Genomic DNA, 24432 nt, shown 5'->3' with positions numbered 1-24432 from the left:
CTCCCCACAATGCCTCTGTCCTCCTGAGCTGGGCCCTAACTCAGTAGGGGAGGCTCAGCTCCATGTGGCTGCTTCTCCAAAAGTTCCTAGGACATCACAGCATGGGGCTTAGCCCTGTCCAAAAGAGGAGCAGAGTTCCAACTCCAGAGGGCTGGACACCTGTTGGGTGTTTGTTCCTTCATAGCTGCTGTCATAATCATGAGCTCAGTCATTGCACTTGTAAAGGAGTGTCAGGGAGAGTCTGTGCATGCATGTGCATGGGCATGCTTGTGCTTGTGTGTGTGTATTTAGGATGTGAATGAATACTTGTTGAAACAAGAAATGATGTGGGGAAATCTGGTGGATAGGGCACAACTCGGCAGTCACACTTGAAACCCAAGCGGCAGAGATGGGATTTACATGTAGCCAGAATCGGCAACGAGGAGCCCCTCTCCCCACAGTGCCACACCCCGTCCAGGGCTCTCCAATCTGATCCTAACATCGTCCAGGTCTGCTTTGCCCAGAACCATATGCCCACTACCCACCAGATGCTGACTGACTCCCACACACTGCACTCCCCATTGTCTCCTGAAAGGAATATCTCCACTGCTGATTCGACCTCTAGTTGCCATCGTCCACCTCAGGCCCTCTTGGCTTGATGGACCAGGCGTACTTCCCTGGCTTCCCCTTTGCCCAGGCCACTGGACCCTGCAGCCTCACAGCAGAAGATGCTTTCCTCTGCCAGCCCCGTACGCACAGGAGATTCAACTCATGTTGAAATTTGATCCCCAATGTGGTGCTGGGAGGTGAGGCTTAGTGGGAGGATGTTTGGGTCATGAGGGCTCCACCTTTGTCCTTGTAGGTGTCTTGGTGCTCTCCTCACAGTAGTGAGTGAGTTCTTGCTCTGGTGAGACTGGATAAGTTCTCGCAGGAATGGACCAAGTGCCCAAGATAGTAGGTTGTTATACAGCCAGGATGGCCCTCAGGTTTTCTCTCTTTGCATGTGTCCGCTTCCCCCTTGACCTTCCTCACCACATTATGACACAGCACGCAAGCCCAAAGCCGGGGCCATGCCCTTCAACTTTCTGGCCCTCAGAACCATGAGCTAAATAACATTTTTTTTCTTTATTAATTATTAATCACCCAGTCTCATGTATTCTGTTATAACGACACAAAACAGATGCTCGTGTGTCTCAAGAGCAGGCCCCATTACCCATTGCATGATGAACCACTTGAGCATACATACAAGGCAATCACGTGCAGGAAGGGGGAAAGACAGGTCAGCAGTAGGGAAAGGCATAGGTCATCAGCTTTACACCTTTGTTTCTGAAATATGACTGTGCCCAAGTTATGAGTTCTCCTCCTTTGCTTACACCTCCCCCTCACCCGCGTTTACATCACCTGACGATCCCTGTGCCTCAGGCATGTCTCAGGTAGGTCAGTAAAGTGAACAGTGCCTCAGAAGAAAATGTGGGGTCAGAAATCCCACTGCCCCAGGATCACCCAGCACTTTTGGTGAACAGAAGACCATTGGACTGTGCGAGTGAGCAAGAGATTAAGCTTACTTTTCTGCCTCACCCGCTCTCATTCTCTCTGGTGCTATGTTCCTGTGAATCCTGGGCTGTCTTACGGAGGTAGCAACACTTGTCCTCAGCTGCATGAAATGTTACACAGCCTGCTGTGTTACAGGAGCTTCACATGTTTTCGTTTTATCCTCCCGCCATCTGGATCAAGGTGAGTTGTGTGATCGCCATTCTGAAGTCACATCGCCAGCACAAGAGGGAGCCAGTATACAGTCCTTGGTTGATCTGAGGCAAGGACCCTTCCAAGACACCAATGCAGTCTAAGAGCCACTGTCCCCAACTAGAAATCTGGGGGGAGGGGCGTCCCAATCGACTGTGAGTTACAGCCCATGCTCTTGGTGATGGGGACATTGTACATGAATGGAGTCAGGGTTCCCAGGTCACAGGGGGCCTGGAGACAGTTCCCACCACTCACCGCCCAATCTCTTCCCACTCTGCACCCTACTGGGGAATCGTTTTGACTGATGAAATGATGGTGTGACCCAATGGGGGAAAAAAACTGCATCTGTTGTGCCCCTCCTGCAGTGCTCCCCATGGTCACCTGAGGTAATTCTACAGACCTCCAGAGTACTCCTAGGAGCAGTCAGAAGACTACTGGTCTCCCACATGGAGCCTAATGGTGGGCCTTCCAGACACAGACTTAAATGAGCGTCGGAACCTCAAGGGGTCCCATCAAATCACATTCATCTGTTTTATTTCCTGTAGGGGGAAAGCTGCCATCTCGCTGGAACCCCCAGAGTGGTGCCCTCAACATAGCAGGGCAGGCAGTCTCTTTAAGCCATCCCAAGGGAGAGCACACTCTCCAAGACCACTCTCACAAAAGGCTGACCCATCCTCCCTGCACCGATGACAAAGAGGGACTCGGCTTTCCTGGGACTCCAGCACGAGGAAGTGTGATAAAATCATGCCAGTGAGGGTCAATGTGGGCTTTGCTTGTTTCCATGACCCTGCCAATCAACTCTATTCATTCACTGGCCATCTTCAGACACCCCTAGTCTCAATCACAGAAAATCAACGGCCGTTGGGAGAAATTGTACCCGAAGAAAACACACTCACTCACTCGTGGGTTGTAATGTTTGTGCGGAAATTTAGTGGAAGAGGGTGTGAAGGGCAGTGGCATTATTTGGCAGATGCTTTTCGTAGGATAGATAGAATGGTGCTGTCTTAGGTTTGGAGGTGGGCCCGGGGCAAGGTCCAGAGAGGGGCCAAGGATGACACCCAGGCTTCTGGCTTGAGTGACTTGTGGCCCTGGAGTACCACTGACCAGGATAGGCACCACAGGAGGAGGAGGAGGAGGAGGAGGAGGAGGAGGATTCAGTGAAAGGCTGAAGAAGTCGGGTCTGGTCTTGGGTTCTGCCGAGATTCATACCGCTGATGCGTTGCTGAGAAGCTACCTTGAACATACTTGGCAGTCACACAGGAAATAACCAGAATTCTACCCCATTCAGGAAATTTATACACATCCTCTTCTTGTTTTGGCTCGGTTTGGAGTTTTTTTACACACACGATAACACATGTATGTTTTGGTGTGCGGTGTAAAGATGAGGCTCAAAAGGGGTGGTGCTTAACCATGTTGGGTACTATCTGTAGGCTGTCCCAGGCCCTAATTGACCACTTAAGGGTGGACAAGAGCTGTATTGTGGAGACATCATAAACCATTGGCACACACCATAGAGCATGGGTTAGGAGGCTCTGGCCTTGGTTTACTTATTCATCAATGTCCTCTGGGGATTGTGAGGGGAGGGTGAACAGCCTCGTCCCAGAGGCAGGAGTTAGACTTATCTTATTTACTTGCTGTGAGGACTAGATAGGATAAAACCTGTAGGGGCATGCCGGGCAAAGCCTGGTCCCCAGTAACCATGACTTCCCATATCTCCTGAGAGGACAGGAGCTATGGATTCTTTGGGTGGCATTTGTAACTCCACTGGGAATAGTATCACCAGTGGGCATTTAATGATTAGTAGTAATATCGATGACCATTTATCTCATAATGCACAGCTCCGGTATGTTTTCTGCAATTGTCCGGATGAGTAATCTGTTGGACGTGCATCATGCTCCTCTGCTGTTGTTGTTGCTGTTTAATTTTGTGGGTACATAGCAGGTGCAACTCACTTGCTAATATCTTCCGGGGCTGTTTTTGGAGCTTTCTCATTACTCCTCACAGCAGTCCTGGGCGGTTGCGAAGGACTGATGCTATTACTCTTCGTGGGGGTGGGAAAGAAAGAGTCTCACGGAGGGGTTGTGAAGATTACATAGGATGCCCCCTCCACAGAGCAGCTGGTGTCGTAGCAGGCCTAGAGGCAACATCCATCAGCTTCCTTGAGATCAGGCCCTTTGGGATAAGCTTTGGGTGCCATTTGTCCCCAGATCATCATCCAGCAGCAGTCATTTACATGCAAATCATGATGATACTAGCAATAGCTGCTAAGGCTGAGAGGTTGCATTGATAAGGGCTATAGGCTGCTGAAATGATTGCTGGAGGTATATCTCACCCCCTCTCCCTTTATCCCAGCTGGGGTCAAAGAACTCACCTCTCTGACACCTGCAACAGTGGCTCAGAACTCTTATTTGGTTATTAGAGACGTGTCCAGCAGAGAGCAAGTTACTTAGACGAAGTCACAGTTAGTGGTGGGTCTTGCCCTGGTCCCCAGATCTCCCGACCCTCACTACAGTGTCCTGTCCAGCAGGCCCATTATTAAGTACCTTGTTCTTCCATACCCTCTCTTGTGGGCTTTGAAGTAGGCACACTCCTCTGAGGACAAAAGAAGGCTTCTTCCACTATGTGCTGTGTTCCCTCCATGTCTAGGAGGGGGCAGGTATGAATGGGGCTTTAATGTTGGCCTATAGCCTGGCGTGGGCCCACGTTATTGCATAGCTTTCCAGTCAGGCATACATCGGTTGTGATCTTGGATTCGAATCTGGGGACAAACCCCTGCACCTTTTCTTAGCCTTGCTTTCTGCATTTGAACACCGGGGTAAATAGGAGGAGTGACGTCAGCAAGACGGCAGAACAGATGATCCCACAGTACCACTCCTCCCACAGATGTACAACTAGAAATTAATCCAAGACAAGAATACCACTCTGATTTCACCAGAACTTGGGGGAGAAGCAAGGAAACTTCCTAGGATGACAAAATTGAGAAAAGCCACCACCAGTAAGAGGAACAACAGTCATGTTAGACTGTGCCACCTCCTCCCCCAAACCAGCATAATGATACTCAGAGAGAATTTCTCTAGACCCACATCTTCTGAGGTGGGAGGAAGGAATTGGAGGTGGACGTGTGATCTCCCCACCAGTCTGAGAATCTTCATGGGACGCCCCCTCCAGTCCTATCCCACAGGTATCCTTGGGAGTTCCAGAAGACAGCTGAAACACCTGGGGTGAACTGGGAACAGAAAGTGGGTGCACTGATCACAGCAACTCTCACGTGGATCTTGGCAGCCGCTCTGTGCCGCCATCAGTGCGCAAGCCGGTGCTGAGGAGACTGGCCAGAACCATAGCACGGACAGGGGCACAACCCACAGGAAGGCCCAGATCCCTGGCCAGATTTCCCGCTAAGCCCACGTGATCACGTAGAGCCTTCTCTTGACCTGGAAACAACTAAAAGATTGGCAGTGATGGTCCTGTGTTCACCTAACTCTTCCCCCGACCAAGAAACAGTGGCAGGGCAGCAATACAGTTCCAGTTCAGCATTTAAGTTCCGGTGCTCAAAATAAGTCTTTCTCAGACTGGAAGCAATAGCTGGCCAGGGATTAAGTTCCAATATTAAGTAGCAAAGGTTTAACACCACCGAGGAACAGCTGCAAAACCTGGAAGAGGTGGCCATCTCCTCGAGCACACAGACATCAATGTAAAGAGACAAGGATTGTGAAAACTCATGAAATACGACACACCCAAAGAAACCAACAAAACTCCAGTAACAGACTCAGAAAAACTGAAGATCTAGGGAATGTCTGAGAGACGATTCAGAATAATCCTAAAGAAGTTAAGGGAATTACATGACGGCATAGATAACCAACTAAATAAAATGTGAAAAACAATCCAGGAACAAAACGAAAAATGTGACACGGAAACAAAAACAATTGAAAAAAAAAAAAAAAAACCCGAAATTCTAATATAGAGACCATTGCAACTGAACTGAAAAACTGATTAGAAAGGTTGAACAGCAGAGTTGACCAAACGGAGAAAAGAATCTGTAAGCGCCAAGACAAAACATACAAAGAGGAGGAAAAAGACAAAAGCATTTTAAAAGAGGGAAGAAGGCCTTTGAGAATTATGAGACATCATCAAGAAAATTAGGCTCTGCATAATAGAAATTGCTGAAGAAGACAAGAAAAGCACAAGGTCTAGAAAGCATATATTTAGATAAATAATGGCTGAAATATCCCAAATCTGAAGAAAGATCATAGCATTCCAGTACAGGAAGCTCAGAGATCACAAATAAAATTCAACCCAAAGACAAATTCCCCAAGGCACACCATATTCAAATTATTTAAACAAATCAAAGGCAAAGAAAAAAATGCTGAAAGCGTCAAGAGAAAAACAACATATCGCACTCAATGGATCACCAATACAGCTTTCAGTACATTTCTCAGCAGAGACCCTGCAGGCCAGGAAAGGGAGGAATGATACATTCAATGTGATAAAGGGGAAAAAGCTGTCAGTCAAGAATACCGTATTCAGCAAAGCTATCCTTCCAACATAAAGGAAAGAAAAAGACTTTCTAAGACAAAAAGAAAGGAAGAAAGGAAGAAGAAATGCTAATGGGGTTTCTTCAGTCTGAAAGAAAAGAACACTAAGATGTAACAGAAAAAAATATCTGAAGGCATAAAACTCACTGGTAATAGTAAGAAAGCAGACAAATTTACAGTGCTATAATACTGTCATTGCGGGTTGGCAAACATATCTTAAGTATGAAACCTAAAAGACAAAACTGTTCAGAATAGTAATAATCACAACAATTGGTTAAGAGATAATAATATAAAAAGATGTGACTTAAAACATCAAAAAGTCAAAGCGTGGAGGGGCGGATGAGTTAAAGCGTAGAGTTTGTTTTTGTTCCTTTTTCCTGTGATTAAAGTTAAACTGCTATCTGTTTAAAATAACTTATATTGTAATTATAAGACATATTTTGTAAGTCTCATCATGGTAACCACAAAGTAAAAACCTATAATAGGGACTCTAAAATATCAATAGCAAGGAATCAAAATTTACTGCTAGAGAAAAACACATAACAGCAAAAGAAGACAGTAAGAGTGGAACAAAGGAAGAACAGAGCTACAAAACAACCAGAAAACAAGTAACAAAATGATAGTGTTAAACTTTTACCTGTCAATGATAAACTTGAATGTAAATGAACTAACTTCTCCAATTAAAAGACATAGAGTGGCTAAAAACACAAGCCCTAACTATATACTGTCTACAAGAATCTCACTTCACCTAGAAAGGCACATATAGACTGAAAGCAAAGGGTTGGAAACAGACATTCCATGCAAATGGAACCTAAAACAGAGTGGGAGTACCTCTATTTAGATCACATAAGATAGACTTTATGTCAAGAACCATAAAAAGAAAAAGACAAAGAAGGCCATTATATGATGTTAAACAGGTTGATAAAGCAAAAGGATATAACAATTGTAAGTATATGTGTGTTTGTATGTGTATATATATATATATATATATATATATATGTTTTTTAACTGTCGTAATATACATAGTGATACATATTACAAGATATATATGTATTTTAATGACGGCAATAGATATTGTAATATATATTTAATTGCTAAATATATATATTTTAACAATTGTAAATATATATTTTTAACACTTGTAAATATATACGGTAAAATATATGTATGTTTATTTATTTATAATTGTTATAAATATATGCACCCAACACCAGGGCATCCAAATATGTAAAGCAAATATTAAAAGACCTAAAAGGAGAGATTGATCATCATACAACAATAGTGAGGGAATTTAGTACCCCAATTTCAGCACCCGACAGATCATCCAGACGGAAAATTAACCAAGAAACATCGACATTAAACTGCACTCTGGACCCCGTGGACCTAACAGACATTTACAGATCATTCCATCCAAAAGCCACAGAATACACATTTTTTTTTTCTCAACGGCACACGAAACATTTCCTCAGAATAAACCATAGGTTAGGTCACAAAACAATTCTTAACAAAGTTTTAAAAATCAAAATCACATCGAGTATTTTCTGACCACAATGGAACAACACCAGCAATCAATAACAGAGGGAACATTGGAAACTGGGCAAATTCATGGAAATGAAGCAACATGCTCCTGAACAATGGATGGGTCAATGAAGGAATTCAAAAGGAAATTTAAAGATTCCTTGAGACAAATGAAAATGGAAACACAACATGCCAAATCCTATGGGATACAGCAAATGCAGTTCTAAGAGGAAAGTTTATAGCAATAAATGACTACATACCAGAAGTGGAAATGTCTCAAACAAACAAACTAATGTTACACCCCAAGGAACTAGAAAAAGAACAACAACAGCAACAGCAACAACAGCAAAAACAAAAGTTAGCAGAAGAAAAGAAATAACAAAGATCAAAGCAGAACTAAACGAAATAGAGATTTTTTAAGAACAACTTTAAAAATCTAAAAAGCAAAGAGTTAGCTTTTTAAAAGATAAAGAAATTGGCAAATCTTCCGCTAGACTAACTAACGAAAGCAGAGAGAAGACTCAAATAAAAACAGAGACAAAAAGGAAACATTGCAACTGGCACAACAGGGATGGAAATGATGATAAGAGACTATCGTGAACAACTATCTGCCAAGAAATTCAAAATCTAGGAGAAAGAGATAAATTCCTGGACACATGCGCCCTACCAAGATTGCATCAAAAAGAAACAGAAAACCTGAACAGAAACAATAAGGAATAATGACATTGAAGCAGGAGTAAACACTCTCCCATCAAAGAAAAGTCCAAGACCTGATGGCTTTGCTGGTGAATGCTACCAAACATGGAAAGAACTGGTACCACTTCTTCTCAAAGGCTTCCAAAGGAAAAAAAAAAAAATGAAGAGGAGGGAATACTTTCAAACACACTTTACGAGGCCAGCATTACTGTAATTCCAAAACCAGATGAGGACACAACAAAACAAGAAAACTAAAGACCAAGATCCCTAACAAGCGTGGATGCAAAAACCCTCAGCCAAACGCTAGCAACACATTAAAAGCATCATCCACCATGATCAAGTGGCATTCACCCCAGGGATGCAGGGTTGCTTCAATATATGTGCAAAGTAATAAAAGTGATCCCTCACATCAACAGAACAAAGGACGAAATCCATATGCTCATTTCAATAGATGCTGAAGCATTCGAAAAATTTCAACACCCCTTCATGATAGAAACTCGCAGCAAAGTGGGCATAAAAGGAACATACCTCAACAAAATAAAGGCCATATATGATAAACCCAAAGCTAATGTCATGCTGAATAGGAAAAAGTTGGAAGCTTTTTCTGTAAGATTTGTAACAAGAAAAGAATGCTCGCTTTCACTGCTTAAATTCAACTTAGTATTGGAAGTTCTAGCCAGAGCAATTAGGCAAGAGAAAGATATAAAGAGCACCTGTATTAGTCTGTTCTCACGCTGCTGATAAAGACATACCCGAGACCGGGTAATTTATTTTTTAAAAAGAGGCTTAATTGACTCACAGTTGCACGTGGCTGGGAAGTCCTCACAATCATGGTGGAAGGCAAAAGGCACGTCTTACGTGACGGCAGGCAAGAGAGAAAATGAGAGCCAAGTGAACGGGCAAACTCCTTATCAAACCATCAGATCTCGTGAGACTTACTCACTACCACAAGAACAGTATGGGGGAAACCGCCCCCATGATTTGATTAACTCCCACTAGGTCCCTCCCACAACATGTGGGAATCATGGGAGCAACAAATCAAAATCAGATTTGAGTGAGGACACAGCCAAACCATATCAGCATCCAACCAGAAAGGAGGAAGTCAAATTGTCCCTGTTTGCAGCTGACGTAGACTTATGTAGAGAAAACCCTAAAGACTCCACCAAATAACTGTTAGAACTAACAAGTGAATTTGGCAAAGTGACAGAATATAAAATCAGCATAGAGGAATCAGTAGCACGTCTATTTGCCAATAGCAAACTATCTGAAAAAGAAATCAAGAGAGTAGTTCCATTTACAATAGCTACAAAAAATAAAAAATAAAATCCCTAGCAATAAACTTAAGCAAGGAAGCGAAAGATCTCTACAGTGAAAACTGTGGAACACTGATACAAGAAATTGAAGCGGGCAGAAATAAATGGAAAGAGATCCCATGTTCATGGAAGAATTAATATTGTTGCAATGTCCGTATTAACCAGTGTGATCTCCATGTTTGATGACATCCCTGTCAAAATACCAATGACGGTCTGGACAGAAAAAAAAAAATTCCTAAGAGTGGTATGGAGCCACAAAAGATGCTGAAAGCCAAGCCAATCACAAGCAGAAAGAACACAGCTGGAGACAACACGCTACCTGACCTCAAAATATACAAAAGCAACCAAAACAACAGGGCACTGACATAAAATCAGGTACACAGACCAATAAAACGTTATAGGGAACCCAGATATAAATCCAAGCATTAACAGCCAACTGATTTTCTACAAAGGAGCCAAGAATCTACATGGAGGATAGGACAGTCTCCTCGATAAATGGTGCCGGAAAAACTGTATGTTCACAATCAGGAGAATGAAACCAGACCCCTAGCTCTCACTAGATACAAAAGTCGAATCAGAGTGGCTTAAAAGACTGCAATGTCAGACCTGAAACTGTGAAACTACTAGAAGAAAGCATAGGGGAAACGTTTCACGAAATTGAACTGGGCAAGGATTTTTTTCAGTAAGGCCTCAAAAGCTTAAGCAACAAAAGCACAAATAGACACACAGGATTATGTCAGGCTATAAAGCATCCGCACAGCAAAAGAAACGACCAGTAGAGTAACAGAGGCAGCTTACAGAATGAGAGAGAGTATTTTCAAACTATGCGTCTGACAAGGGGTTAATATCCAGAATATATGAGGAGCCCAAACAATAGCAAAATAAATAATAATTCAATTAAAAATTGGGGAAAATGCCTGAATAGACTTTTCTTAAAAGAAGGTGTGCAAATGGCCAACGGATATATGAAAACACTCAACATCACCAATCGTCAGTGAGATATAAATCTAAACCACAATGGGATATCACTTTGCCCCAGTTAGAATGGCTGTTATCAGGAGGACAAAAAGTAAAAAATGCTGGAGAGGATGTGGAGAAAGAGGAACACTTACGCACTGTAGGAGGGAATGAAAATTACTACAGTCATTATGGGAAACAGTGTGAAGATTCCTCAAAAAATTAAAAATAAAACTGCTGTGTGGTTCAGCAATCTCGTTACTGGGCATATATCCAAAGGAAAGGAAATTATTACGTTGAAGAGACATCTGCGCTCCCGTGTTCGTTGCAGCATTATTCACGACAGCCAAGATATAGAATCAACCTAAATGCCCATCTACAGATGAATGGGTAAGGAAAAAGGTGGCTGGTATACACAATGGAACAAAATGACATCCTGTCATTTGAGGCAACATGGATGAACCTGGCGGACATTATGCTAAGTGAAATAAGCCAGGCATAAAAAGACAAACACCACATGACCTCACTCATATGTGGAATCTTAAAAAAAAAATTGATTTCATAGACGTAGAAACTAGAGTAGTGGTTACCGGAGGCTGCAGAGGGAAGGGGATGTGGGGCGACGGGAGAGGCTGGTAAAGGGTAAAAAGTTATGGTTCGACAGAGAGAATGAGTTCTGGTGTTCTATTACACAGTAGAATGAGTATAGAAGATACCAATGTAGTGCATACTTCAAGATTTTAAATCTAGAAGATTTTAAATGTTAACACTGCAAAGACATGAAAAGTGTTTAAAGTGATGGATATGGTAATTACCGTGACTTGATGATTATACAATGCATACAGGGGTTGAAACATCACACGGTACCCCATAAATATGTATAATTATGTGCAGTAATACATTTTTAAATCGTGAATGAAAAATAAAATGTTTAAGAGTGTGCCTGGAACTCTTGCAGGTGGAAAGCTCCGTAAGGGTAGAGCTCATTACTGTGCTGCCAGCCCTCAGTGTGATCTTGGCGCATTGAACTGTGGTGATTCTATCTCCAGTGCGTAGAGTATCTTGACACCTAACTCAGTAAGCATTCATTAAATGCCAATAAAACCAACCAAACAAAAAGAAAACTGAGGTGAACATTAACAATCTCGCGTGGTTGTGGTGAGGCCTGAATAAAGCGGCCGGTATGAACACCCCAAATGAAAAGTGCCCATACGAGAAGACACAGGAATTAAATTGCAAACAGAAGTGAGAGGCTGGGAACAAACATGTTCTTCAATTATAACAGACTAAAGAATCATATTTGCAATATACAGGCAACTCTGACGAGACAATTCAAGAAACGCATGGGAGAACAAACAACAGTAGAAAAGCTAACAACGAATCTAAGCAGGCCATTTATAGAAATACAAATGGCCGCTATGAAAGGAATAGGCGCTCCACGTCACAAGTCATAATGGAATTAAGATAACAATTGAGATTCCACTTTTCAAACTGCAACTTGACAGACATTTAAAATTGTAATGATACAAATCGGGTATCACATACTGAGGTTCTGATGCTGGTAGTGTGAATTGGCGCAGATTCACACTGTGCACCAGTGCCATTTGTCAGGGATTGAACAGCTTAATATATTTACCATACGATGCATCCCCAAATTCTTTCTTCCTCCTGACACCAATCATAACTAGAAGTAGGGTGGGAAAACTGATGCTTCCTAGACCAGAGCCCTGCGGGCTCAGATACCACTGTCTCAAGGCCCATCACAGGGTTCTAAAAGGGCTCTGTCAAGCCCTCGACAAAACCTTGGGCATCCTCAAGGCCAGGACCTTGGAAGGCTCCCGTAGGCTGAGCCTGAGCCTCGGCCTTGACTGAGCAGCCTGAATCAAAAATTACAGCTAAAAAAACTCAGGGATCCGTGAGACACAGTTTTCTACATCCATGCTTCCCTCAAGCGCCCTACCTTGGCTTCCACTAATGCACAGAGGAGAAACCTGGAGTTTGATTGTGGATCACCCGGCAACGCTGGGGTTCTGCTCATTGGGAATTTAGGGGTAGTTTCAGGGTTGTATACTCACTGAGTTTCTTGACATGAAGATGGAGCTAGTGAGGGGGGAAAGTATAATTGGCAAGTACCCCGGTTTGAATTTCAGTAAACCTTAAAGTTAACAATGTACAAAATAGATCTTTCCTTAAGTCTTTAGGCTTATATAAGTAGAGTAACGTGGAAATCAGAAACCATCGCTTTCAATTAGTCATTTAATCGTCTATGTGAGAGTCGCATGGTGGGGCTGGAAGCTGATTAGAGTGGGTTCAAGGGAGAGCCGGGAGAGAGGAAAAGAAAGCCACGATACCAGCTAACGAGGCATCTCAGCACTTGAGGGAGTTTATGAGAATGTATCAGCTGCTTGAAAAGAGCATACTCGTCTACAGGAGGGGAGGGTGAAGATCCAGGCCAGGGACACGGGGATGGAATTTCACAGAAGGGACAGGCCCTGAGCCAGAGGCCCAGCACAACGAAGAGTTCTGCCAGGCTCTGACAGTAAGTCCTTTCAGACACCACATGTACGTCGCACTTCTCAGAAAACATGAACTTTGCTGAGTCCTGAGCTGGGACTGTATAGAGACAGCCACATTCCCCAGACTGGTGCCCTCAACTTTACAAGGTGGGCAGCTCCATTTTTTGGCCTTCCCAAGGAAGAGCAAACTCTTGAGGACATGGTGAGCCTGATTTCCCTCCAGCGTGGCAGATAGCCCCAGGAGAGCTGGGATCTGGATCTCTAGAGTTCATTGCTGTATCCCCAGTACCTGCCACTGAGCCTGGTGTGCACGTAACAGGCCCTCAGCAAACACTTGATGAATAAAGGAAGCAATGTTAGTGCTGGCTAGAACGATTTTTCTCTGTTTTCCTGAACAGGACTGGCTCAGCTAAAGACACTATGCCCTTCATTTATTTTGCCAGCACCATAGAGTACCCATCCAGTGGCACAGGCTTGCCCAGGGAATCTGCTGTTCTGCGAGGGTGTTGGAGGAGCTGGTTCCAGGGGGGGGCCCTGGCGTGTTTCATCACCAAGTGCTTCCAGTGAGAGCCTCCGCCTCTCTCACTGCTCACCGCCAAGCCCACTGGCCTCCCCTTCCTGTTCCGCCAAGAGAACCTCAGGCCAGGCCAGAATCCCCAGGGCTCCCAAGGGTCCACTTGTCACTCTGTTTTCCTCCCTAGGGGAGGATGCTGGACACTCGGAAACTGAGACCATGGGAGCCACAGACACAGACCCGTGAACAGTGACGGAGCCCCCTCTGCTGCCCTGTGCCGCTGCTCGCCCCAGTGGGCCTGAAATAAATGCTGGCACACTTGACTCTTTTAGTGGTATGATATTTGCTGTCCCTCTCCACATGAACATCCACCTCCTGTGATTTATGGTTTGTGTCTTTCGGTGGAGGTAGCAGGGAGGGGGTGGGGTTGTTGAGGAGAGAGTTAGGCACAGGGGACCTAGCCATATGGATTGCTGCCCTTGTGTCTTGGAGCAGTAGTGCATATCCCTCAGTCACTTTTGCAATGGTACGGTGGTCGATGGACAGTAAACGTGCTACTGGCTTCAAAAACTCCATGTAGGGTGGCTGATGGGCAGTGACTGAGGGATAGCCCTTGGGCCGGGGAGGAGGGCTGTGAGTTGAGGGGCAGGGAGGTGAGGTCAGGAGAGAAGATGTCGCAGAATCCACAGGAAAGTCTTCAGAGGCATTAAGTTATAATCTGACCACAGCAACCCCCACCCTAACCTTGGAGAGAGCCCCTCCAGCACATGACCTCATCCATCACCTCAGGTTGTTTCTCTCTCACTATCACACCGTGTCTTTTTGTAAGCTGCTCCTGATATGTATGGCAAGAAAACAGCAGCAGGGAGAAGAGCTGAGTCTGGTGGATGCTTCCCAAAACTGGAAAAAGCCCAGGCTTCTCTGGGATGGGTCTGCTCCTAGCTAAGATTCTGCCACGGGTGTCCAGCCACCTGCGGTCCCGATCCCCACAGCCTAATGGAACTGTTGGCTTCCTAGGAAACTCGCAAGTTCACCATGCCGCCCCCCAACCTGATGCACTTGACTCTGAGACACACCTGGGAAATATGGAGTGCAGGGTCCCTGAGAGCCCCTCCTTCTCTTCTGTTTTCTACTTTTAGAGTATTGTACCACTGAAATATTTCAAACCTACAGAAAAACAGAGAGAAGAATACAGCAGCCATCATCCTACTTAAAAATGCTTTGCTATCTATATGTGCTTCACATGTCTCTCTGCCTTTGAGTTAAATACATTATGGAGGCACACAAAGCATCCCCGATGTAGCCTCACTCCTCTCCTCCCTAGCGTAGGTCCCCCGTCTTAGACGTCTGAGCACTTCTGGCTCTCCACGCAGCTTCAGAGCGGCTCCTTCTCTGGCATGGGTGCTCCCACGTTGCCTTAGAGATGTTTCTCTGATGCCTGCTGGAGAACATGGGAAGATTCTACCCAGAATCCCAACCCAGAGGGCAAAAGCAAGACCATCTCAGCAGCTTTCACAGATAACTCTGGACCCAGCCCTCTCCCACCTATACCCATGTTCTCCTGAGGTGGGCCCTGTCTCAGTGGGTGAACTGAGCTCTTCATCTCTGTTTTACCAGGAGAGGCCTGGAGCACCATCCTGGGTCCCAGTCCCACTCAACTGATGGGTATGTGCTTCAGTCAGTCACAGGGAGCAGGTCCATTTTCAGAGCTGCTGTGACATCCCATGGGCTCAGTGACTGGGAGTAGTTGGTAGGGATGGGGAGGAACGCAAGGCCAGGCAGACTCGAGTCCTGGGCCTGCTGGAAGAGAGGTGGGATCAGATAGATTCAGGCCACATAGCACAGTCCAAGGTGGCCCATCAACCATTCGCTCCATCAAGGCAGTTGATATCCAAAGGGGCTCACTATACTGAGGTGGGTGCAGGAGCAGGTGTGGTGGGCAGCCTCCCAGAATGGCTTCCAAGGATCCCCCCTCCTGGCACCCATGCCCCTATGGAATTCCCTCCCCTTGAGGGTGGGCTGGACCTAGTGACTGGCTTCTAACCAACAAAATTTGGCAAAGATGATGGCGTCTCATTTCCATGCTTAGGCTATAACAAGACTGTGACTTCTGACCTGCTGGCATTCGTTCTCTCCCTCAGGCTCTTCTTGCATGTGTGCTTGCCCAGATGGTGAAGGCCAGCTGGCGAGGAGCTGATGAAAGTCTCTGGCCAACAGCCATAGACGAACTGAGGTCCTCAGGCCAGCAACCCACCGGATCCTGCCAACAATCGCATGAGTGAGCTTGGAAGTCGGTCTTTCCCCAGTTGAGCCTACAGATGGGGAACTGGATCCTGCCAACAGCCGCATGAGTGAGCTTGGAAGTCGACCCTTCCCCGGTCGAGCCTACGGATGAGACTGTTGTCCCTGGGCTGCCAGTCTTGGGAGAGACTCGGAAGTAGAGGATCCATTTAAGCCATACCCAGATCCCTGATCCACAGAACTCTGAGAGTAAAACTGTTTATCGTTTTAAGCTGATATGTTTGTGGTAGTTTTTAATGCAGCGATCAATAATAATTAAGACAGGGGGAACATCTGGGGGCTACGGACTGGGTGCAAGACACAGAAGGCTTGATTAAGGCTGGGAGGGGTTCACAGGTGCCAGGGTGGTGCACGGTGCACCCACATTTTAGTCAGACCTGGGGTCAAGTCCCAGTTTTGTCGATAAATAACTATGTGACCTTGGACAAATATCTCAAAGTCTCCGGCCCCAGGTTACACCTCTGTGAAATCTGACTGACATTGAACTTGCAGGACTGTTGGAAAGGTAAGTGTCAGCTTACGTAATTCACATGACAGAGTGTCTGATACGTATGAGGCCCTCAGTACGTGGCAGCCATGAGTAGTGATATAGTTGATCTGGGACCCTGCATCCTCCTCTTGGAAGCTCCCCAGCGACTCCGGGTCATTCCAGTGTCAAAAAGCAAAAACAAAAATCCAAACACTGTGCAGGAAAATTATCTTCCCAGCAAGTAGAACAAAGGCATCTGTTCTCCAGGAAGAGAGGCACATCAGAGTGGATACTTTTCCAAAAATTCTGGTGTGAGAGAGGCAGCCCCAGCAGACTGCAGCTCATCGGCCATATCCCTTATGCAAGGGACCAAATGTTCTTCTACCTCCCTCCCTAGATTCCTCTCTGCCTCCCTGGCCCCATCCCTCCCTCGCTCTGTCACTCCCTTCCTCCTCCTCTCCTCACTTTCTCTCTTTCTCTGCCCTCCCCTCTCACCGATGCCTGATTCCAATATCTTATCCCCACAATTCTGCCTCTTTGTACTCATTTCCCTCCCCCACCCACTAGAAACCCAGCCCTTCTTTATGTCATCCTGCTTTTATTCTAGATGAACCCATATCAATGTCCTCATTATGCACTGTTTGCCAGCTTCCCTCGGCCATAGAGGATGGTATCCGGTCACTGGCTTCTAGGGAACAGCTTGGGTGGGCATGACTCTGACCTCACCATTATGCCCTAGAGTTGGTGTGTTTAGAAGGCCCAGTGTATGCACTGTAGAAAACTACACAGGGACGGGAGCCCAGGACTCATCCTGGACCAGCAATGGAGACTTCCTGCTATGCCACCTGGATCCAAATGAGATGATTCTGTAAGAGCCCCTTTCTATGCAGGACATTGTCTCTCATCCCTCAGACTTTGCATCTGGACATTTCAACTCTGCTCCTCTCCTACAGCCTCATGTTTCTCCACATCATGGCTAAAATTTGCCTTCAGTAACCCCCAAAATAACTTTGGATTCCGCCCTGCCTCAGGGCCTTTGCACTTATGGCTCTCCTCTGGAAACACCATTTCCTTACTCAGCCTTTCAGTTGTCCTTTTGATCTCTGATGTTCCTACCCTCAAAAAAAAGAACACTTCCTTCTTCCCTTGGTAATGTTTCTCCCCTCCACTATGCCAGTCCCAATCACAGTGTCCTCACGTGACTGTCTCACCACAGTGATCCATTTTCTCTCCGTGTTACCTTGATGAAGTTGCTATACCTTTCTGAGCTTCCATTTCCCTATCTGTATGATGAAATATTTGACTAACACACAAACACACTGTGTCCTCTTCTCTATCGTAGCATTTTTCATGCTAGACTGCCACCTCTGGCAGGTTAACTTGCATGACTGACTGTCCTCACCCAGACTCTCATCTCTGGAGCAGGAGCTCTACCTCATTAGTCCTGGAACAGCCAGTACCTGGACACAGGGCTTTACGTACAGCATGGCACCAATAAATCTTTATTGAAGAAAATGAATCAATGAGCATGTGTCCACTAAAGCTTTGCTGTGCCTAGACTCTCTGACCTGGGATAAGAGTGAGAAGTATCCCTTTTATTTCCTCCAACTTGGAGCCCAGAGCCTCCCTCCCAGCAGGAGCCAGTTGTTTTCAATGTCTGGACTCAGAGCTGTCTTCCTGGAGGTGCTGAGGCCTTTTCTCCAGTCCAGAAATGAATCTGGGCTGCCTGAACGTAGGAAGAGCAAGGGATGTGACACTGTGTGGAACACAGACATGGATGAAGCTGCCACTGCAGCTTAAGAGGCTCAGGCCCAGGGGACAAGATTTGAGGTCACCTTATTCCCTCCTTCCCTTGGGCTTGGAGGGAGGATCCTTGGCTGCAATGATAGCACCCTCCAACCAATCCAGTGGGTTTACAAGGGGCCATGACTTGGAAAACAGCCGTCGAAACCCAGGTGGTCATAATGAGATTTAATAGAGCAGGGCTTGGTGACAAAAGGACCTCCCTTCTAGAACACACACAAAAACACGGGGGGGGGGCAGAGAGAGAGAGAGAGAAGAGAGAGAGAAGAGAGAGAGAGGAGAGAGAGAGAGAGAGGAGAGAGAGAGGAGAGAGAGAGAGAGAGAGAGAGACAGAGAGAGACAGACGGAGAGAAAGAGAGAGAGCACCAGTCCCAGAGCCCCGTGTTCACCACCCACCAGAGGCTGATTCACGCACCAAGACAGCCTCACACATTATACCCTCAGAGGCACACCACTGCTGCTGATTGGGAACTGTCTGCCATGAACCTTCTCAGGCGCTTTGCTGTGAATGACACATTTGCACAGAGTCTTGGTTTCTAGAACCTCTCGGGTCCAGGGAAAGACAGGTTTTATCTGTCAGTGTCAGTCACAGTGTCCTCACGTCACTGTCTCACCATAATGACACATTATTCCTCTGTGTTACCTTGAGCAAGTTGCTATACCTTTCTGAGCTTCCATTGCCCTATCGACATACTGAAATCTTTGGCTAAATGATCTTCAAATTCTTGTTCTTCTCACACATTCAGTGACCCTGTGGCTTAGGGGACTGCTACATTCACAGCTACCTGCTGTGCCAGCCAACTGCCTAGTTGCAAGTCACCTGATGGCACTGCTGTCCTGGGGGCTACTATGCCTCCCATGAGCCCCAGTGCAAGTATTCTCAGTATCCTCTAAGGTTGACCTCACTATCCCCTAAGATACTTCATGACACCATTGGCATCTCACCCTGCCTAAAATTGCCTCTTTTCACAGCCCAGGGCTACAGAATGGGTGGGCAGCTGACTTCAGTCTCTCAGGCTAGGTCCTCAAGAAAAAAAATAATAATATATATATATATTATATATATATACATAATAGTGAGATATATATAGATATGTATCTCACTATCTTAAGTCCCACGACAAACTTCAGAAACTCTAGGCCAGGGCCTTGATGCAACCCAGAAGATCCTCAAGGGCCGGACCTTGGAATTCAGGCTAGCCCCTGAGCGAGCCCCCTCATTCTAGAGAACTGCAGCAGAGGAACTCAGGGTCTCCACCGTTACACACGTTTCTAATCCTGCACCGCCTCATGGTAGCCAATCTTGACTGCTACAAGTGCACAGAATAGAAACTGGCTCTGCTTATTTGCAGTTTCCAAAATCACCTCAGTGGCCTGGTCTTTGTGCTTCGAGTGCTGTTCCTCCTCTCCCTTTCCCTGACTAATTTCTTTCCTCACACATTTCAGGCATCTGGGAAACCTCCACTGACTCCATTACAACCCCCAGGGCTGAGTGGGTGCCTTCTCTGAGCCTTCTCATGGCCCCTGAAACTTCCTCCCGTCACTCTCTGTTGTACTCTGTTGTGCCTTTCTTGGCCTCTCCCCATCCGGTCCACTGGAGGCGACATCTGAGTATGTCGGGCATGACCCGCCCTGGCATGACCAGCCCTGGACCCTCACAGATTCTGTAAGGAAGGCTTTGTCTCAAAACCTTTCATATATCAACCACCAGATTAGCAAATATTTAAAGGAACGAATAACGTCAAGAGCGACGGTGAAGGACAATGAGCACTATCCTACTCTGCTCCTGAGAGAATAAATTGGTCCCAGCTCTTTTCAGATCCATTTATCAATGGTTGCTCAGGGTTCAAATATTTGTAGAGTTTTGTGCCAAAATTCCATTTCTGTGTATCTCTTCTAGAGTGACACATACTCTGTGAACAAGGATATTAGAAAAACTTTTGAGAACTTTAAAAGTTGGGGAAAAAATGTGAAAGGTCCTTGTGTGCGGAAGTAGTTAAAGAAGTATGGCATATCACCTAGAACACTGTGTAGAAGTTAAAAATGCTGAGATAGTTCTTCATGAACTGACAGGAGAAGTTCACCCAGACTTGCTGTAAAATGCAAAAATCAAGTGCCACACAATACGTGCATCATGAGCCAATATGTATCTTATGGCCCCACGAAAGGCAAGCGCATGTTTCTCTTAGTTCATGTATGTGCATGTAAATGCATTGCCTGAGGAATTTTTGAGGAAACACATTAAACCATTGCTGAGGGGGCTGGTGATGGAGAGGGGGGGACAAAGGAGACTATTGTTTTATCATCTGTATTTGCGTAAATAAGACAATATTGTAAACAGGTCTTTAATAAAAGAAACTGTTGCGATTTGTAATAATAAGAGTCACTTCCCCTCTTGCAGGAACTTCTGCGAAACTTGCTTGCAAGCCAAGAAAATTGTATTGAGATCCTCTCATGTACCCAGTGCTTTCACACATATAATTTACCTGTAATTTATCCAGTTCAATCTCAGGGCTGGCAAAATCCAGTTGACCCCTCCTCCCTGTAACATCCGCTCCAAAATTTAAAATCACCTTTTTCTCGAATCCCTACATACTTGTTTAAATCTCAGCTGAGGGAGACACGGCATAAAGCTGGGGACTGACATGGTGGCCTTTCTTGATATAAATCCCATCCATCTGCAGGGTGGCGGTTCGGGGCTGGGTCTTATCACCGTCACTCACAGCCCCTCCCTGACTCCTTGCAGAACTCTGCCTCCCTTCAAGGCAGTTGCCCCGAGGCAGCTTATTTTCTCACAGGAGACTCAGAAAGAAAAGAAAATGTGACTGGGCTGGGCAGGGTTGTCCGCCTCACCTGCCATCAGGCTCCGGGGACTGAGCAGCCTGGCCTTCTGGGCCAGCCCGGGACTCATTTCTTTGAAAAATCTCTAGGTTGGTGTATCAGTCCGCTCGGGCTGCCATAACAAAATACCACAGGCTGGGTGACTTAAACAACAGACATTTATTTTCTCACAGTTCTGCCAAGTGGGAAGATCAAGATCAAGGTTTCTGGTGAAGGCTCTCCGATTTGGTTTCTGGTGAAGGCTCTCCTCATGGTTGGCCTCCTTCTTGCTAAGACGTCACACGGCCTTTCCTGGGTGCATGCGGTGCAGAGAGGAAGAGACACCCCTGCTGTCCAAATGTCCCTGCAGAATCACAGTTGTCACTACCTCGAGATACTGACAGATACAATGAGCTCTGTGGCGTCTCATCTCATAAGGACACTAACCCTGTCGGAGCAGGCCTCCACCCTTATGACCTCATTTAACCCCAATTCCCTCCTAAAGGCTCTAGCTCCAGATACAGTCCCATTAGGGGTCAGGGCTTCAACCCGTTAATTGCGGGGTGGAGGAACACAATTCAGACCATAGCAGTTGGCAAGGTTTTCGGTTGCTGACCCTCACTTTCCCGCGTTTTTGATTCCCTGCTGTCCAAATGTCCCTGCAGAATCACAGATGTCACTCCCATGACATACTGACAGATACAACTGGCCCCTCGTCCCGCCTAAAGCAACCTACTACCACATCCCAGAGTTACTCATGAGGAGGTGAATTGAGTCTCCTAGCCCAGAGGCCCTGCTGATCCATGTCACTGCCTTAAGCATCATCGTAGACGTCAGAAACCCCGGACCAGGCCCTGGGTACACCCTGGAATATCTTAGGAGGGCAAGGCCTTGGGATGGCTCCCCGGGACAGATCCCGGCCCCTGAGAAAACTCACTCAAAAACTGCAGCGGAAGGGGCTCAGGGACTCCGTGGGGCACAGTTTTCTCGTCTTGTTCTGCCACCTGGTGGCAGATGGCTGCGTCTACAAGGAGACAGATGGAAACGCCACAAAACCTGGGCCTTCATTCCTGGGAATCTCTGGCAGTTTGGAACAACCTTCCTACTTAGAAAACGAGTTCCTTTATATGAGAATGAAAGTTTTGCTGAGAGATGGCAGTGTAGCTTTCTGGGTCTTCATTTCTATTCATTTTTTTAAGTTAACAGTTTAAACCTAGCTTTTATTAAGCATTTAAACACAACTTGCCAGTTTGGTCATTTTAATCACAAAGCTAGTCATATACAACTATAAGAAACATTACTTTCACTTGTTCATTGGTTCATGTTCCATTAACTCCTAAGTTCCAGTGGAGTGGTGTAGGAGAAAACCCAACTGGAGTAGACTCAAGGAGAGAAAGGGCAGATAGGACAGACAAGACCTGCTCACTTCTTGGAGGAGTTTCTAAGTATTTCGCAACACTTGCTGGAAATTCACAAGATTTTGGTGAGAATTTCTGTGCACATCAGAGGGAATTCTGTATTCACATGAAAGCTAAGGGCTCTTTACCTCTGATTTGCACACGAATCCTGTGAATCTCAGGGCTGTCTGGAACCATCTGAACCCTCCTCTCTGCAGCACAGTGTACAAGTGACCACTCGTACACTGTGTTTCAACACCTCTAACGTTACTAATCTCATTACCTTACAAAGCCAGCGACGGCCTGGCTGGTGGGAAGGACATCTTCGTGTGAATCCCATCTGCAGCATCTGCGGTCTTGTTAACCTCTTTCTCGGCTCCTTCCCCTGACCTTGTCTCTGCAACTCTGGGTCCACCTAGAACTCTGGTGTGACACCCCAAGAGCAGATGTGATGGCTGAGGTCCAGTCATAGTCTTTTAGTGGATGTGTATTCAGGGGGCAAACACATAATGCTGCATTTACCTCCACCCTATAAAGATACAAAGAGCCTTCAATACACATCCATTACTCATAAATGACGACATCTTATGTATCAGGATCACTCTTACAATTTCATCTACAAGGTTCAACTGTTAAATGTGAGAAAAACAGTGCACAGTAATGTCACAATAGTGTCCGCGTGAATGAAGTAGGATGACCAACTGTCCTAGTTTGCCTGGGACGGAGAGTTTTCCCGGGACAGGGGCCTTTAAGTTTTAAAACCGGAATAGTCCTGCTCACAGCAAACTAGGACCCTGTGTGACCTTGGCATGCAATGAACCATTCATCGCCAAATAAGATGAGCTACCGCTAGAGGACCTCTACACATTGTGCTCTCTCGAGGAGGACCTTCGGAGCTGTTCTGCTTAGCAAGCACAAACGTGGCTCAAGCCTGCTGGGAGGGCCAGGAGGAAGAAACAGAGGAAAGAAAGATTGGAGGAGTGGGAGTAAGAGACACAGGAACAGACGGAATGTGACATACCACAAATGTATCCTCTGCTGGTGCACAAGGCTGGAGGAAGGAGGGACGATGGGGCAGGGGCAGAGGGGCTGAATGGGGTGTGAAGCGGGGAGGCCCTCGGCCTCTTTGCATCCGGCAGAGTGACGAGCTTCGCCGGTGTCTTCAACGAAGTCGTGCTGGTCCCTACTGGCACATCACAACGCTCTTGGAAGCACGATCTTCGCTCCCTTCCTTCCACCTGCTGACCCGGTGAGTCTGGCTTCCCTCCATTGTCCTGGAATGTCCTCTGGGAGGCTGGACCTTCACCTGTGCAGGTCACTGCCGCATCCCCGGCCCCTGGAATAGGGCCGGGGGAGGCACACAGCAGTTGCCAGAGAGGGTAACGGAAGCCGGGGATGGGAGGGGCCATTAGGGTCCGGCTATTTAGTTTGTCTTTCAGAATGTGAAAGGGCCGCAAAAAGAGCCTGAGGAGTTGGTTGTTGCGTCTGAAGCCACGGAGGACCCATCCAGTGGCACAGGCTCGCCCAGGGAACCTGCTCTTCTGCGAGGGTCTTGGAGGAGCCGGTTCCAGAGGGCCCTGGCATGTTTCACCAAGTGCTTCAGGTGAGAGCTCCCTGGGAGCCAGCCTCTGCCTCTCTCACTGCTCACCGCCAAGCCCATCCGCGCCGCCCCTTCCTGTTCCACCAAGACCACCTCAGACCAAGCCAGAAATCCCCAGGGCTTCCAAGGGTCCACTTGTCACTCTGCTTTTCTCCCTAGGAGAGGACACCGGACACTCAGAATCTGAGACCACCGGAGCCACAGACACAAAGGCCTGAACGGTGACCGAGCCCCCTCTGCTGCTCCATGCCCCTGCTCGCCCACGGTGTCCCGG

The 24432-nt window shown here is 46.4% G+C and overlaps 1 protein-coding gene across 2 annotated transcripts in view; it reads right to left on the bottom strand.

Annotated features, from left to right (window-relative positions):
* Positions 1–24123, bottom strand: part of LOC105705665 (doublesex- and mab-3-related transcription factor C1) — a 42082-nt gene extending 17959 nt beyond the window's left edge. The window contains exons 1-2 of one of the 2 annotated variants that reach the window (XM_064363065.1): positions 23580–24123; positions 22842–23087 (exon numbers count right to left, since the gene is read on the bottom strand). The gene's annotated coding sequence lies outside the window, so the exon portion shown is untranslated. Of the gene's footprint in view, positions 1–21322; positions 22186–22841 lie in introns of those variants that run through there. The other variant, XR_002477641.2, reaches the window with a different exon arrangement.
* Between the last annotated feature and the right edge of the window lie 309 nt (positions 24124–24432).

The sequence above is a fragment of the Aotus nancymaae genome, unplaced genomic scaffold (assembly GCF_030222135.1).
Source record: "Aotus nancymaae isolate 86718 unplaced genomic scaffold, 86718_ANA_hifiasm-v0.15.2.pri h1tg000004l, whole genome shotgun sequence".
In the NCBI taxonomy this organism is placed as follows: domain Eukaryota; kingdom Metazoa; phylum Chordata; class Mammalia; order Primates; family Aotidae; genus Aotus; species Aotus nancymaae.
Note: the sequence above shows the minus strand (reverse complement) of the source record. Positions and strands in the feature narration are given on the sequence as shown.